Source organism: Taudactylus pleione, unplaced genomic scaffold (assembly GCF_031769625.1).
Source record: "Taudactylus pleione unplaced genomic scaffold, aTauple2 ptg000015l, whole genome shotgun sequence".
NCBI classification, from domain to species: Eukaryota; Metazoa; Chordata; class Amphibia; order Anura; family Myobatrachidae; genus Taudactylus; species Taudactylus pleione.
Window position 1 is genome coordinate 560419 of NW_028284417.1, and position 17568 is coordinate 577986.

The 17568-nt window shown below is 42.5% G+C and overlaps 1 protein-coding gene across 6 annotated transcripts in view; it reads left to right on the forward strand.

The window, feature by feature from the left end:
* Positions 1-17568, forward strand: part of COL19A1 (collagen type XIX alpha 1 chain) — a 762134-nt gene that overhangs the window by 287820 nt on the left and 456746 nt on the right. The window lies entirely within an intron of this gene.

Below are 17568 nucleotides of genomic sequence, written 5' to 3' on the forward strand. Positions count from 1 at the left end.
TTAAGGATTTATTCGCAAAGTGACACCGACAGAGTGGCAATGATAATGCAGGTGCGTTGCGACTATTTTTGGGGCGTATCTCTGCATGCAACTGTGATCACGTACACAGTTAAAAGAGAGATCTTTCATTGTCCCAGTTGCTGCCACTAAATCGTTGAGAGAAATTGTGGCCTTTTGCAAGAAAGTCAAAGCTGAACTCTGTAGTACTTCCCATTTCTCTGCAGGAGTCAGGTGCCGTTACCATAAGCATGTACTGGAAGGAGCGGTTCTAACTTAGGGATGTTGCCTGTACTGGCTGTTGCTCTGCTGACTGAGCTATTACGGCTGTTTGTGGTAAAGAACAATTTTATTTAGAAAGAAAAGGTTATGTCCCTGTGCTGTATAACTTTTGCTCTTAGCATATCGTACAAGTATACCACTTGCTGGACTTTATGCAGATGGAGAGGTGAGGTGACTTTCGTTCCAATGGATAATGTACTGTATAAGGTGTGTTTGAGAAGCAAAATAACATGGCAGAACACTGATACAGTAGATCTTTCTAACAAAACCATAACCTTCTGTTTAGATATATGGAATGAAATGAAAGCATTCTGGAGATCTATTTTAACACAGAAACCATTATGGTCTGGGAATGTCATGCAAACACCCATCCAGAGTATTTGGGGTTTTGAAAAGCTGATTAGCACTCTTACATTTAATAATAACTGAATGACACCTCTGATTATTTTGTATTTATTTATTATTTGGTAGGAAACACATGACTATTCAGCTTTTCAAAAATCTGGTCAGAGTATTGTTTGTAAGAATTTGTTTAAACGGTGGCAGCATCGCAAACAATGGCCCTCATTCAGAGCCACTCGCTAGCGGCAGTACGCTCGTTCCGAGCGATGTTCGAACATCTGCGCATGCGTACGGTTTTTAGTACGCATGCGCGAAACAGTCAGTGCGGCTGAAAATCGTTGGTACGCAATATAGCGAGGGCCTGCTATTTTGAGTGACAGAATGAGGCGTATGTGGGTGGTAACAGGGGAAGGTGCTTGAAAACGGGGAGTGGAGATCCGAACGCAGGCGTGCTTAAAGGTCAAAACGGGCGTTTTAAGGGAGTGCATAATTAATACAGCAGCGTCATTGACCACGTCATTTGTTTTTTTTTAACTCAGAACTGCTCGCAAAATAGCGGTTGAAAACACCAACCACAAGAATAGCGAGCAGTTCATACGCTGTACGATGTACTCGATTAATCTAATAAATAGCGGACATGACGTATGGTGCGTGCGGCCAGGGGGCGTTTTTATCAAATAAACGAGCGTATGTTTTGCTCGCTCGTTCAGACTTAGAGGTGTGAACAGACTGCAATTTGCGAACGGATCATTTGAATAGCCACCCCTTGTTTTTGAACGAACGACCGCAAATAGCGAACGGCTCTGAATCAGGCCCAATGTATGAGAAGCAAATGAACGGCAAGTTGACAACAAATTGTATTGTCTTAAACATAATATCTCTCTTCTAACCCCTGGCTCAGGAAGTACAACACCCTTACAGAAAGGGCTGAATATGATTATTGTGAGCTATAGGTGTAAATTTACTAAAGTGAGAGTTTTTAGAAGTGGAGATGTTGCCCATAGCAACCAATCAGATTATAGCTATTATATTATAGAAGGTGGTAGTTAAATGTTAAGTAGAATCTGATTGGTTGCTATGGGCAACATCTCCACTTTAGTAAATATAACACCTAGACTTTAGCACTTCAAAGTATCTGCAAGCTTAATAACAAGAATTTACTCCTGACAGAAACTCTGGTCCAAACAGGTCGGCATGTAAGAGATTAGGGCAGAGGTTCCCAAACTTGGACCTCAAGGCACCCTAATGGTCCAGGTTTTAAAGATATCCACGTTTGAGCACAGATGGTTAAATCAAAAGACTGAGGTACTAATTAAGTGACTTGTACCCCAAGCATGGTTATCCTTAAAACCTGGACCGTTAGGGTGCCTTGAGCACCGAATTTAGGAACTTCTGGACTAGGGGATACATTTACTTAGCATTGGGTTTGCCGTTGGATTGAAACTGAAATCGGATTGCAGTCTAAAAACAACACTATTTACTATGCATCGGTTTTAACCACTTAACTGATAAAAAAAAATTCTAAAAACCGCTCAGAAATTGTTGCGTTTTTTTCTTATGAGTGAATTAGGTGAAGAACATGCATTTCAACTTATCCAAAATGATTTCATTTAAAAAAAAAATATATATTTTTTTTTATATTTGTAAAAACATATTTTTTTCTCAAACATTGGAACACCGGATCACCATCATCGGAACATCGGTAACATTGCGACTTTCATTTTCACAGTGGCTTCAGGCACCAGGTACACTTTAGAGGGTGAGGGGTGGCTTCATTTACTTCTTTACAGTGGCTGCTAATCTCTGCAGCCGCTGGGTGGGGGGTCCTGCTGTCCTGACTGATCAGCAATGAACAAGGGAACTTGTAGATGTATATGTATACGGGATGGGTACAGGATGCCAGTGCTCGAGATTCCAGCTGTCAAAATCCTGATGCCGGCATCCCAACAGGGTTAGGAAACCAACACCTGTCGGTAGGTATCCTAACCCTCCCAATCTCACTACCCTAACCTTACCCTAAAGAAGAAAATGTGTAATGTAAGTCACTAACATCTTTTCTATATAGGTAGTATAAACAATCCAATAATTGAGGATCTAGAACTGCATGACCGGAAATTACGTCACTTCCAGTCTTTCTGACATGCATTTAACCATGGAGTGCATCAGCTAAACACAAGTTAATAAAAACACTCAGTGGGCTTTAAAGTAAACAGCCTCTGCAATACTAAATAATCAGTGTCATGGCACTAGGGATGGTCATCGACCATCGATAGTTGCTAACCATTGAGGGTCAAGCCTAAGCCTCCCCCCTTTCCCCCCCAGGTGGTTTTTGGATTTACCATTGTTTGCAGAGATCTCATGATTCTCCATCATCAATGGCACAGAAGCCCTGCAATGGATTTTTTTTTTCCCTGGCGCTAGGACATGGAGCCTAGCTCTGCCTCGTGACCGGTGAAGACCTGCCTCTGATTGGCCCACTACCCATTGAGTAAAATAACAGGGATGATTATCAGTGGGCGAAGCCATCGTTGGTTCACTGTCTATGGTTTCACACTATTGAAGTTAACCACCAATGGTACATTAATGGTTAACCCACTAATGGCCAAACCTACATGGAACTATCTACCACTATCTCCATGACCGCGATAACGTCACTCCAAATTACATTGTGCCTTCCAGGCTGACATGCAAATACAGTGTACACCCGCTGGTATTTCAAGACCAATCATATGCTGGCTCAATACTTCACTTTTATGAATATCTATTAATGAGGATGCAAAATAGGAGGTTCAAAAAAACATTCACACATTTCACACACAAACCACATATCTGACATATAATCAATAATATATAAACAAAAATATTATATAATATATTTTAATAAATAAACAATATTAAATAATGTAGTAGAGAAAATTAATATAAAATGAAAAAAATTAGAATGTAGCCCTATAGAACCCAGTATCTCACCAAAACAGAAATAAAAACAAATATAAAAGTTTAACATAAAAATAAAACCTAGTGCTCAAGGTATCCACAAAATACAAAAACTAAGATATAACAGAGGGAAAAATTATAATGACAGGTGACTACAAGAAAGAACAATTATCCAAATAAATTATTTTATTAAGCATCTCAGGTAATAGTCTTTGCTGAAGCCTTTTGGTGCCACCATGTCAAGTTGTGCAATCCATCTTGCTTCCGTCTGTAGCAATAAACATTCATGATCACCACCCATGTTAGTGTGGAGTCTATAATCATACATTTCCGTGTGGATATTTGATGCTAATGCATTAGAAACTGCTGAGCCACTGGTTTATCTCTAAGGAACTCTGAGATAGGAAGTACATTTTTAAGTGGCGTTGAGTGATGACTTGTAACAAAAATGGTCATATTTCTGTCACTAGGTTTATGGAAAAGTGTGGTACCCAATAAGACACTTCTTCAAACACCAATAAAAAAACTCATTTAGAACAGAAAGTGGAATTGTTCTACTGAAATGAGGACATTAAGGATTCTAAAGCCCCAGGGAATAATTTTCTGTCTGTATTAATCCAACAGAAATTTGCTGTGAAGGACTATGTCAACCTCTTTTTTACTCATTTGAGAAATTTGTAATAAAGGTTTAAAGCAGATTCAGCCGGGAGGTAGCCAAACTCTACTTCTTCAAATGGTACTATATCAGCATTCTCATCTGTGCCGATAATTTGGGCTGTTTATGCTAAATTTAACCAATTATCATCAAGAAACTTGGATCCAGATTGGGACATTACCTATCAATATTTCACAATATGTAGAAATTTGATTATTCTAGAGAATATGTGTATTGAGGAAAGTTTTGAGCAATAAAACTGAAATGTTGGACTGCTCTATGGACTTAAAAAGACCTGGAGTGCTGCCCATCAGGTTTCTATATACAGTATTTCTCAGCATTTGCTGTGTGGGAAGGCACAGGGCTAAAAATTCTATTATTACTACTGAATTTCAGTTTCTCTGCACACACACTGTAAAGGATCAACAGAGATGGCGATAGTGAGCCATGGACTCTGTGTGGGGCTAGAGGGATCCTCCCCCACACAGGGTAGTTAAACTAAGTTTAGCCACACCTAAGGGCTGCCTTGTGGAGAGAGTCCAGGTGTGGGCTGATGAGAAACCTGAACTCTAATTTACATACTAAAATTATTAAAGAGTGACCATGATGCTTACTTTTTTATGCAATGTCATCTTCTGGAATCATAATTGAAGCACTTTAGATACAGTTGGCCAACACCTTAGTTTCTGGCAGAATCAGAATTTTGCTAAATACCCTTGGGATTTTGCCAAGTGCTAAATTGAAAACTCAATTCAATTTAGCCCAAGTTCTCAAATAAACAAATAAATGAAAGAATAAATTAGGCATTAATGTCCACTGTCAGTGAGGTAACTACCAAGGTTTTGAAGACTACAATGATGGCGGTCATGCACTATGGCACTAATCTGTATAACTGAAATTCAGCCTGCTGCCATATACCACTGGGAGTATTGTCATTTGAGCTGGGAACTGATGGTTGTTTCCAAACTCCGTAAGTTAGGTGGTGTTTCACATTCTAAAATATTGTGGGTGTGCTGAATGGTGACATCACTGCCATCAATACACAGCTTTTATTATATTTGAAAACATAATCTCCCATACTTTTGAATTGTAGGAAGATGTGTAGGTAAAAGAGGAGTCTGGTAAGACAGAGGAGAATATAAAGTTGTAATTGGGCCTAGGAACTAAAATGTAAGCCCTGTCCACTAGATATAATTTTATTAGGAAAATACAGCAACTCTCTCTTTAGTTATGCCTTCATTTCATCAGGACTCTCACAACTAGAATTGCAGATATTCACCTATGAATATTCATCTGTCAGACTAGACGTTAGAAGAAATTACTTAATTCGGGTATACCTACATATAGTATAAGTTGCATTTAAATATTCCACCCACAATATGAACTACTAAGTCGCTTTTAGCTATTGTAGTTCAATAATTTAGTGGATAAGGTTTGGTTTTATAATAATATATTTGAGATATCCTTACATATTTTTGACTGAAGACTAAGCTTTGGATGATATCTGATAGCTCAAAGGAAATATGGTGCCCGAAAATGTATATTGTACTTCAGAAACAGGTAACATTGCTGACATAGAAAGTAAAACAGTGTTATGGACATTTAGAAAAGGAACCTGTGATATAGGAAGTAAAGACTAAAGTGCCTGAAAATGCAATAGAATCTGAGTTAAGTCGCTATAACACCATAGATCAGAATGAAATACACTGCAATATACCATTTATCAAATTCACATGAATACCACAATAGTTACTAAATTGCTTTTTGAGCCGTCATGGCAGGAAATTGATTCAAGTATTTATATTTTATTTTATGCTTCTGGCAAACTTATACTGTAGCTGCTATCTTTCATAGGAATGCAAATTCCAACATCCATATTAAACTATAAAGAGAAGAGTAATATGAAACGACTTGGTTTCTACACCTCTCTAGAGAGACCAAAAGCTCTAGGCAAGATAATTCCAGCTTCAAGAGGTTTCATGGTGTTATCATCTGCATTTCCGAAAATAGCTCTTTTTGACTATCTGTAGTATCTGTTAAGCTTTGCAAATAGGTTCTGATTTCTTGAGATGGGCACCTTTCTCCAGCTTGGAATGACTTGTTAATTATTTACAAGTGCCTTAGCAGCTGTGTCAAATTTTTAGGAGATTAGAGACACGTTTGTTGATGTCACGGATATAAATTTGCAGTTGTTGCTGCCATTCTTTTATTGTAGTATTATTGAAATGGAGATCGGGTTTCGTTTGAGGCATCATGTACTTATTAAAATATCTATATTGAGATCTTGTCTTATGGTTGTCTTCCAGTTTTTCTTTCTCTTTGGAATGTTTGCACTGAATATATAAATATTACAAAACTTGTTTATTTCAACAATTGTTAGAAATGTTCTAAGTTGCTGACTATGCAATGGGTAGGCGTCAGTTTAATATAAAGTAAATGGTTCTAAATAACAAACATTATATTGTACTATAGCTGTATTGCAATATATATTTTAAATTAATATAATTCAAAGAATTAATCTGTTTGCTTTATAAATATAGATGAAATCTTACATTGAAGATAAATACTCTGATAATATCTAAATTAAACCTCAACACAATACGCCCTGAATGTTTTGACAATATACTATGTCATTATATCTATATTTACTCCCTTGGAGCTTATTTGCATACAAAGTTCAAATGTGTATAGACTGAAATCTCTGAATTGGCACTATGTCACACTTATGGGAACAGGTTTCTGCATTTTGTTCATTAGATGCACCTGTGGGGCATATTCAATTGGGGGCGAGGTTTAGCAATGTAAAAAACCTTGAGCCCCTCACGCCCAGTTATGGATTACTGTGGGTATATGTGCTCCGGATACCCAAGGGGGGGTGTCACAAACACTGGGGGTCACTCACACACTCATGCACACACACACACACCCATACACACTTGCAAACACTCACACACACTCACATACTCACCCTGCTGCAGAAGACCCAGCTTCCAACACTGTTGGAAGAAGACAACGCTTCGGAAGGTGAGTGATTAAGGACTAATTAAGCTAATTGGAAACTTCCAATTCCTTAATTATTCATTAGGAGGGGTGCCACCTGGGTCGCAGAACATTTCCTGACCATTTTTTCCTATAAATATGGATTTTAAGAAAAATTGGTCATGCTCTGGAGGTGCTAAAAAAAACCTCCTGGTCCCTCTATACCTATGCCCAGATGATTGGGCAAGCAGCGCAGGCATGGAGCTCAGTCACAATTATCGGGCCGGATATCAGCTAAAGATGGGTCATACTCTCCCCTTGTGCTCCCCCTTAAACAGGCTCTGGGCTACCCTCTGAAGCCTACTCCCACCACAGCAAGTTTCTGACACATCATGGGTTTCCCGCTTTTTGTCTCTGATTGTCTAGGCTTGGATAATTAGTGCTGAAAAGGTTAGTGTGTGTGGGGAGTTACTGAGTGCTGGCAGGGTGAGTGTGTGTGTATACGTGTAAGGGGAGCTTAGTGATTCGTTGTCAGGGTGAGTGTGTGTGGGGAGGATTTAATGAGTGCTGGCAGGGTGAGTGTGTTTGGGCTAATGAGTCCTGGTAGGGTGAATGAGTGTGTGAGTGTGAGTTAATGAGTGCTGGCAGGGTGAGTGTGTTTGGGCTAATGAGTCCTGGCAGGGTGGGTGAGTATGAGTTAAAGAATGCTGGCAGGGTGAGTGTGTGTGTGGGCTAACAGGTCCTGGCAGGGAGTGTGTGCATGTGTGTGTGTTAATGAGTGGTGAAAGGATTAGTTTGTGTCGGCGAGTTAATGTGTTACTAGGGTGAATGTGTGGGGGGAGGGGTTAAAGGGTGCTGACATATTTGGGCACAGATGGGTGGCATAAATATGTATTAGGACATAGATGTGTGGCATAATGTATTGGGGCACTGCTGTATGACAAAATTTGGGGCACATGCATGGCATAAGTATTGGAGGCATTGGGTGGCCTAATTTAAGGCTATGTGGCATACAGTAAATTTGGGGCACAGCTATGTGCATGTTTTATGTTTTGAGGCATTGATATATAGCATAAATATGAAGTGTGGATACAGCTGTGTGGCATATTATGAGTTGGGGCAGTGTTATGAGGTACTTCATAATTTTGGGGCTGTGCTATGTGGCATATTAGTTGGGGCATTTCTATATAGTATATTATGAATTTGGAATACTGCTGTGTGGCATATTATAAATTGGGAACACTAATGTGTGGCATATTATAAATTGGAGGGAGCAGGGACGGTGAGTAAAATATTGCCTAGGACACTCAGAAACCTTTCACCAGCCCTGGATAAAGCATTTATTTATATTTTTAACTTTAACATATTTTACACATTAAAACACACAGGGGGGCTCACATTTTATGCAGCATGTGCAGATTGGGGAAATATAGGCCCACCACATATATCTACTAAGAGGCCTATTTATCAAGGTGTTTTTTCATATAATTATGCAGAAACTACAGTCAGAGCCGTAAGCAGCCGTCCCAGGCCCCGGGGGAGGGGGCATGGCCCAATCACTCCCCCCACAGACAGAGAGGAGACTACGGCTGCTGCTCAGCGGTAGCGAGCAGTCTCCCACTGCATCCCACCACACAACAGCATGTGCTGGGCTACTGACAGGTAAAAGGGAGGGGAGGGGGGTGTCAAACGGGGACCCCGCTGGGCCTCTCCAACAAGCCCGGGTGTCACGTCTGAGACTGGAGTAGAGGACGTGGAGGGCCTAAGTTGGGGGAGGAAGCAGAGACGAGGGGCCTGGATATATGTTCTCCTCATCCACAGGTCTTGAGTGTTGGCGAGACCTGGGCAAAGGTGCGGAGTCTAACCCACAGGATGGTGTTCGCCAGTGACCCCCCAATTGGGATTTGGGCTTAGCTGCACCCCGTGAGCAGGTCGCGGTCCTTTGACCAGGTTCCCAAGCCCTGCAGGGATAGAGACACAACACCCGTGGCCCAGAGAGGTTATGCCTGCTAGGCACAAAGCAATACCCTAACCGTACAGTAATACACCTTGACACGAGGACCAAATATCAATAAGGATTTCAAGTGGAGAGCAACTCACGGTTACTTGAGAATTCACCAGAGACGTTAAGGCACACAGGTAGAGATGGTAACACTGCTGCACGGATATTCACGAGAGACGTTGAGGCACACAGGTAGAGATGGTAACACTGCTGCACGGATATTCACCAGAGACGTTTAAGGCACACAGGTAGAGATGGTAACACTGTTGCTGTAAGGAAAATAGGAACCTGGACCGGGAACTCACTAAGGCACGCTAGGAGACAACCGTTGTTCAGGCAACTTCCTGTAACCTGTGGAATAGTTATATACCCAGGGGAACCCTTAGACAGGTGCACAGCATCAGCTGATCACAGACCTATCAGGAAGGAGGATACAGTCACATGGGCCGACTGTCATGGCGGCGCCCATGTCCGGACTTGCGATGCCAGACACCAGCCCACCAGGAAGCCACTGCATGTGGGGAGAATGCTCATCTTCTCCCCCACCGTCGCGCAAGCTGCCCGACCACCCAGGATGACAGGGGAAGCCGGCGGCGCGGTAAGCGGGAGCCGATCCCTGGCTGAGCCCTGACAGTACCTCCTCCTTTAAGGGTGGGCACTGAACACCCATCAGGCTTATCTGGAAATCTCCTATGAAAACTCTGGATTAGTCACGGAGCGTGCACATCAGAGGCTCTGATTCAGGCCCTTTCCTCGGGGCCGTAGCCCTTCCAATCAATGAGATATTGAAGGGTGTTGAATCTGTGCCGGGAATCCAGGATCTTCTCCACCTCAAATTCAGTGCCTTGTAATGTCTTAACTTGAGGCAATTTAGGAGAACAACTCTGAAAACGATTGAGCACCAGAGGTCGTAAGAGAGAAACGTGAAAAGTATTTGAAATCTTCATTTGAGGAGGAAGTTCCAATTTATAAGTTACTGGACTGATTATCTTAAGGATACGATATTGCCCAACAAAACGTGGGGCGAGTTTCATGGACGGGACTCTTAAGGGAATATTCTTGGAGGATAACCAAACCCTGTCCCCAACTCTCAACAGTGGATCTGCCAAACGTCTTCTGTCCGCAAATTTCTTGTAATTCCTTGAAGATTGCTTTAGGGATAGATGAATTTTATTCCATAAAACTGAAAAGGATTGGATATCTTGGTTCACAGCTGGAACATCTATAGATGGAAGCTTCTGGAAATCTCGAACTCGTGGGTGTCTACCAAAAACCGTAAAAAAAGGAGTGGATTTAGAGGAAGAATGGAATTTAAAATTATGAGAAAACTCTGCCCATGGTAGCAGGTCCACCCAATCATCCTGGGAGGATGACACAAAGAGCCTAATGAAGGTCTCCAGCTCTTGATTGACCCTTTCCATTTGACCATTCAACTGTGGGTGGTAGGCTGAGGAAAAGTTCAGTTTGATTCCACAAGTGTTACATAGGGCTCTCCAGAATTTGGCTGTAAATTGAACACCTCGATCAGAGACTATTTCCTTGGGGAGACCGTGTAATCTCGAATAAAAATTTTTGGTAATTGAGGAGCAGAAGGAAGGCCAACAAGCGGGATAAAGTGTGCCATTTTAGAAAAGCGATCCACGACCACCCATACCGTGTTATGCCCCTTGCACCGAGGTAATTCAGAAATAAAATCCATTGCGATATGGGTCCATGGAGCAGCTGGGATAGACAATGGACGAAGAGGACCAACCATCTGTCTACGCGGAGTTTTATGTTGGGCGCATTTGATACAGGACCGGACAAACTCCGTGACATCCTTCTTCATGGTCGGCCACCAGTAAGATCGAAGAACTGGTAGGTTTTGGTGATTCCAATGTGACCTGCGAACAAGGATGCATGAGCCCAAACCAGTAGTTTTTTGCGTAAATTAGGAGGTCCAAAAATTTTCCCAGGTGGCAGAGACACTACTTGAGTAGGAGCAAATACAATTGGGTCCAAAATGGAACGAACTTGAGAACACTCCTCCTCCTCCAAGTTAGTCATAAAGGAGCGAGATAATGCATCGGCTTTCTTGTTCAACACACCAGGACGAAACTGAAGTTTTAAATTAAACCTAGAAAAAAAAAGTGACCATCGTGCCTGCCTGGCATTCAACCAGTGTGCAGTTTGCAGATAGATCAGATTCTTATGGTCTGTAATAATCGTGACAGGAAATTTAGCCCCTTCAAGAAGATACCACCACTCCTCCAAGGCTAAACGCATAGCTAGAAGTTCTTGGTCGCCTATAATATAATTCCGTTCTGCAGGAGAAAATTTCCGGGAGAAAAATCCACAGGGATGCATCTTCCCATCTTCAGCAGACTGAGATAATACCACCCCTACTCCAACAGAGGATGCGTCCACAATGAATGGTTTGTCTATTTGAGGCTGGCAGAGGATTGGAGCTCTAGAAAAGGCACCTTTTAGGTTTTGAAAGGCTTGTACTGCTGGGACAGACCATTTAGAAGGATTGGCTCCTCTCCTTGTGAGGGAGTTAATGGGTGCTACCAGCGTAGAAAAGTGTGAAATAAACCTCCTATAATAGTTTGCGAATCCTAAGAAGCGCTGAGTACCTTTTAAAGAAGTAGGCAGGGGCCACTCAGAGATTGCTTTTAGTTTATCAGGATCCATCTGGAGACTCCTCCCGAAGATTATATGACCTAAAAAAGGTACTGAAGTTTAGTTAAACATACATTTGGAAAGTTTCCCAAAGAGGTGATGAGTACGAAGGCGGGACAATACCTCCCGTACATGAAGACGATGGCTCTGTAAATTTCTGGAAAAGATTAAGATGTCATCGAGATAAATCACAACAAATTTATGAAGAATATCCCGGAAAACCTCGTTGACATAACCTTGAAAAATAGCTGGTGCATTGCAAAGACCGAAGGGCATTACGAGGTACTCGAAGTGTCAGTCTCTGGTATTGAACGCGGTCTTCCACTCGTCCCCAGTTTTAATTCGAATCAAATTATACGCACCACGTAGATCCAGCTTGGTGAAAACCTGAGCCCCTTGAACCTTGTCAAAAAGTTCCGAAATTAAAGGTAAAGGGTACCGATTTTGTATGGTGATTTGATTTAAGCCTCGGTAGTCTATGCAAGGGCGGAGTCCACCATCCTTTTTCCCTACAAAAAAGAAACCTGTCCCTGCAGGAGAAGAAGAAGGCCGAATGAATCCTTTAGCAAGTTTTCCTTAATGTATTCTTCCATGGCCGCGGTCTCTGGCACGGACAAGGGGTAAACACAGCCACGTGGAGGGCTTTTCCCGGGAAGTAAATCGATAGCACAATCCCAAGGTCGATGCGGAGGAAGTTCATCTGCGGCTTGTTCACAAAATACGTCAGCAAAGTCTTGATAAGCCTCGGGCAACCCTGGCTGGGGGGAATGTTTAGGAGACTCAGGACGGAGGAACTTCTTAGCTGGGTTGGAAACCGTCGCTTGGTTACATACTGGAACGACCTTGGTCAAACAATTTTGGAAACAATGTGAACCCCAGGATAGGATTTGCATAGCATCCCAGTCGAAGACAGGATTGTGTTTTCTCAACCAGGGCAGCCCTAATACCAGCTCATAGGATTCGGGTAAAACAAAAAATTCCAGCATTTCCTGATGTAGGCATCCAACTCGAACAGTCACAGGATGAGAGAGCGAAGAAATGGGTAGCCCTACCAGAGTTTTACCATCTAGGCCGGACAGTAACAATTTATTAGGTAGGGAAACGACTGGAACACCCAAGGTGTGAATCAATTTTTCCGCTATAAAATTACCAGCGGCTCCAGAATCAATTAAAGCGTGGACCTTTCTTGTCCTGGATTTATGGGAAAGCGACACTACTAGAAGACTCTCTGATAATTGGGATGGCTTGAGAATAACCCCCAACTGAATGCTCCCTACTTCAGTCAGGGTCTCGCATTTGCCGCAAGTAAAGGACAATTTTTCAGAATGTGGTTAGGTGCAGCACAATAAATACACAATTTATTTTGGAAGCGTCTATTGCGCTCTGCCGGGGTGAGTTTGGTTCTATTGACCTGCATCGGTTCCTCTTCACAAACTAAGGTGGGCATAGGCGGATTAACAGCAGAAGAACGAGCTGGTAGGCATTCACCTCTTCCCCTACTAGCCCATCTTTCCCGGTGGCGAAGGTCAATTTTGATGCAGAGAGAGATAACGTCAGCGAAAGATTCTGGCAAATCTCTGGAGGCAAGTTCATCCTTCATCCTCTCAGAGAGTCCATGAAGGAAGGACGCTTTAAGAGCTTCCTCATTCCATTTTAATTCCGACGCCAGGGTCTGAAACTGGACTACATACTGCCCCACGGATCGCGTGTCCTGACGCACTCGGAGAAGGTCAGAAGATGCAGATGCAGAACGGCCTGGCTCATCAAAAATTCTCTTAAATGCTGAAACTAATTCCTCGTAGGTAGATACGATGGGGTCGGCCTGTTCCCATAAAGGGGAGACCCAGTCTAACGCTGCTCCTGTTAACAGTGATATCACATATGCCACTTTTGCCCGAGACGTGGGAAAGTTCTGGGGAAGACATTCAAATTGGATTTCACATTGGTTGATGAATCCGCGGCACCGCCTGGGATCACCGTCAAACCTTTCCAGAGTGGCTAACTGGAGTCGGGGTTTGGGGGTAGGAACCACCAGTGAAGGGACTAATGGAGAGGGTACAGGGGCTGCAGCCGGAGGAGCCGGGAAAATAGAAGCCAACGTGGTTTGAATAAAAACCAGTTGCCTCGAGAGCTCCTGTATATACTGAGCCACTTGATGTTGTTGCGCCTCTTGGTTGTCCATCCGAGAGGTCTACTCTTGTAGTGACCCAGTACCTTGGGATCCTGCAGCCTCCATTGGGCCTGAACAAACTGTCACGTCTGAGACTGGAGTAGAGGACGTGGAGGGCCTAAGTTGGGGGAGGAAGCGGAGACGAGGGGCCTGGATATATGTGTCTCCTCATCCACAGGTGTTGAGTGTTGGTGAGACCTGGGCAAAGGTGCGGAGTCTAACCCACAGGATGGTGTTCGCCAGTGACCCCCCCAATTGGGATTTGGGCTTAGCTGCACCCTGTGAGCAGGTCGCGGTCCTTTGACCAGGTTCCCAAGCCCTGCAGGGATAGAGACACAACACCCGTGGCCCAGAGAGGTTATGCCTGCTAGGCACAAAGCAATACCCTAACTGTACAGTAATACACCTTGACACGAGGACCAAATATCAATAAGGATTTCAAGTGGAGAGCGACTCACGGTTACTTGAGAATTCACCAGAGACGTTAAGGCACACAGGTAGAGATGGTAACACTGCTGCACGGATATTCACCAGAGACGTAAAGGCACACAGGTAGAGATGGTAACACTGCTGCATGGATATTCACCAGAGACGTTGAGGCACACAGGTAGAGATGGTAACACTGCTGCACAGATATTCACCAGAGACGTTTAAGGCACACAGGTAGAGGTGGTAACACTGCTGCTGTAAGGAAAATAGGAACCTGGACCGGGAACTCACTAAGGCACGCTAGGAGACAACCGTTGTTCAGGCAACTTCCTGTAACCTGTGGAATAGTTATATACCCAGGGGAACCCTTAGACAGGTGCACAGCATCAGCTGATCACAGACCTATCAGGAAGGAGGATACAGTCACATGGGCCGACTGTCATGGCGGCGCCCATGTCCGGACTTGCGGTGCCAGACACCAGCCCACCAGGAAGCCACTGCATGTGGGGAGAATGCTCATCTTCTCCCCCACCGTCGCGCAAGCTGCCCGACCACCCAGGATGACAGGGGAAGCCGGCGGCGCGGTAAGCGGGAGCCGATTCCCGGCTGAGCCCTGACAAAGGGCCCAGGTAATTAGTACCCGCTCCACCCTCTCTCTGTGTATTTGACTACAGTTTGTGCATAATTTTATGTATCACTGCTATGTACTAATAGCCTAAGGCAGGAGTTTCAACAGAGATCTCCTGCAAAAGGATAACTATCGGTGTTGATCTCAGTCCCCATTAGATTAATGGGGACTATGATTTGGCCCCTATTTGGCCTCATAGGTGTACGCTATCCTCAGGTGGTGTAAATCGCTTTATGCTTATGGAGGCGTTCTCGCAGGAGAGGGATTTTACGCTCCCTCTACCTCTGCCTCTATCCGGCTCCCAAATCTGACAGTGTGCGAATGTGCAGTGGCAGATTCCTTGGAGGAGTCTTTAAAAAAATATGAAAATCTCCTCCAATATGCCAGGTATATACTGTAACTCATAAGGACATCTGTTATTGCTACCGGCATCCCTGTAACTTTAGTACATAGTGGGGATATTTTCATTCAAAATTAAAATATCTATTGTGATACTGTTAATAATCTCAGTGCTGCAATTATAATGCATAAACCCTTAAATTCTTTGTTGTTTGGGCTAACACTACAATAATAGTGGTAATTGCTAATACAGTATAGTCCCAGCATAGGGCCACATTCAATTAGAAGCGAAAAGTCCGACGTCATTTTCACCGGTTTCAACTTATCCCCGTATTCAATTCCAAATGCTTTTCGCCTAGGCGGAAAGTCAATGCAGTGGACCCGGCGAAAAAGTTTTGCCTATGAATAGCAGGCGGAAAATAGTGCAGAATTGGGGTTTTGGGGTGCAAACGTGGGAAAACCACCCAGCACTCTTTGGACAGCCCCTCAAAGGTAAACTGTGTCGAAAAAATGTTAAATAATAATTAAGAGCACCCCAAAAAAGTACTTTCATTTTGGGGGTGACAAAAACAAAAGTTGGGGTACAAAGTTAAAAACTGGCGAAATAGACTCCAGGGGAGTCCCCAAGTATGCGGCAGGTGTTTTTAATGATTGCAGCAGGTGGATTTTTCATGTTTTTTAAAACGTCACATTAGAAACTTCAAAATATGTTAGTACCCATTTTCATGTACCCCAAATTTGATGGGACTAGTTATTTTCTCCCAAAAAAACTCCAAAATGCTATTCTTCACCACTTTTTAAAACACGCAAAATGGCACCTATTGAGACCATTTACTTTCAGCAGGGCTATTCGGGGGTATCCAGAGTGATCCCCCATGTCAGTGCATCTTTTGGGGTGTGTCAGGCTGATTTCCCCAAAACTGACAGAACTTTTACCCAATTTAAGTTTCGCTGGGTCCCGTTTTGTTGATTTGGAATTGAATACGGGGATAAACGGGGACGAGCGCCCTACTTTTTCGCACTCAAAACCAGCGATGACGGTGAAAAGTCCTGCAACAGGCTTTTTGCTTCTAATTGAATGCATGCCATAGTAGCAAATATCTCTAGTATAAAGATTTAACTGAATCTGTCAATGTTTCAGATGCTTTACTAATGGATAAATTAGCTTAAACAGAGTTGAAAAAAAATTAAGATTTGAAAGGCTTCTTTAAAGTGAGCTTCGATTAGAAATCAGATACATACAGTACCAGTAGAGTATTCAGGCTAACATGGATTATTCATGCTTGTTACAGGACAGACTTACCTTCTTATGGAATCACACATCACTTCATAGCTTGAAACAAAGAAAAGCTCTAATGTATGTTAAATTCACAGTACATATAGTAATTTATTTCCCTGAGAAAACAGCTGTGTTAGCAAAATATAGCCCTTCTATTTGGCTTTTATACAACTCTCCTACTATCGGGGCAATGTAATAAGGTACAAGTTTATAAAAGGGCAGAATTTTCAGCGATTTTGCATCAAGATATAAATCTGCAGTTTTCTTTAAAGGTAAAGCTGGGCATACACTATACAATTATCTGTCAGATATCTGTCTTATCTGGCTGGTTGGAATGAAAACATGGTAATGTATGGGAGCAAATGACAATCGTCCATTTGCTCACAAACACTGGAAAAAGGACAAATTGGTTAAAACACACAAATGTAACCAATTTGAACAATTTGTTTTGTCCTTTTTTCAGAGTTTAAAACCATATGAACGACTGTCATTTGCTATCATACATTACCAGGTTTTCATTCCAACCAGCCAGATTGGACAGATATCTGACAGATAATTGTATAGTGGATGCCCAGCTTAAAAGCAACCTGGATTTTCCTTTAACAATATTGAAGCTTTAAAGCCAGTGGCAAAATTGCTGAAAAATAGACACTTTTACAAAGTAATACCTTGTTACATTGAAATTAACTTGACCATCCTGAAAATAATCATAGTCTTGTTCTCTATTCTCTACACACATATGATAACCTTCCTGATTAAGCCTAAACATATGTTATCATCACACTTAGAGAAATCCTTTTAACTAATTAAGGCCTATCTTTTAAGATCTACTTCTATATTTCAATCTTATTAGCCTTATTCGGCACAA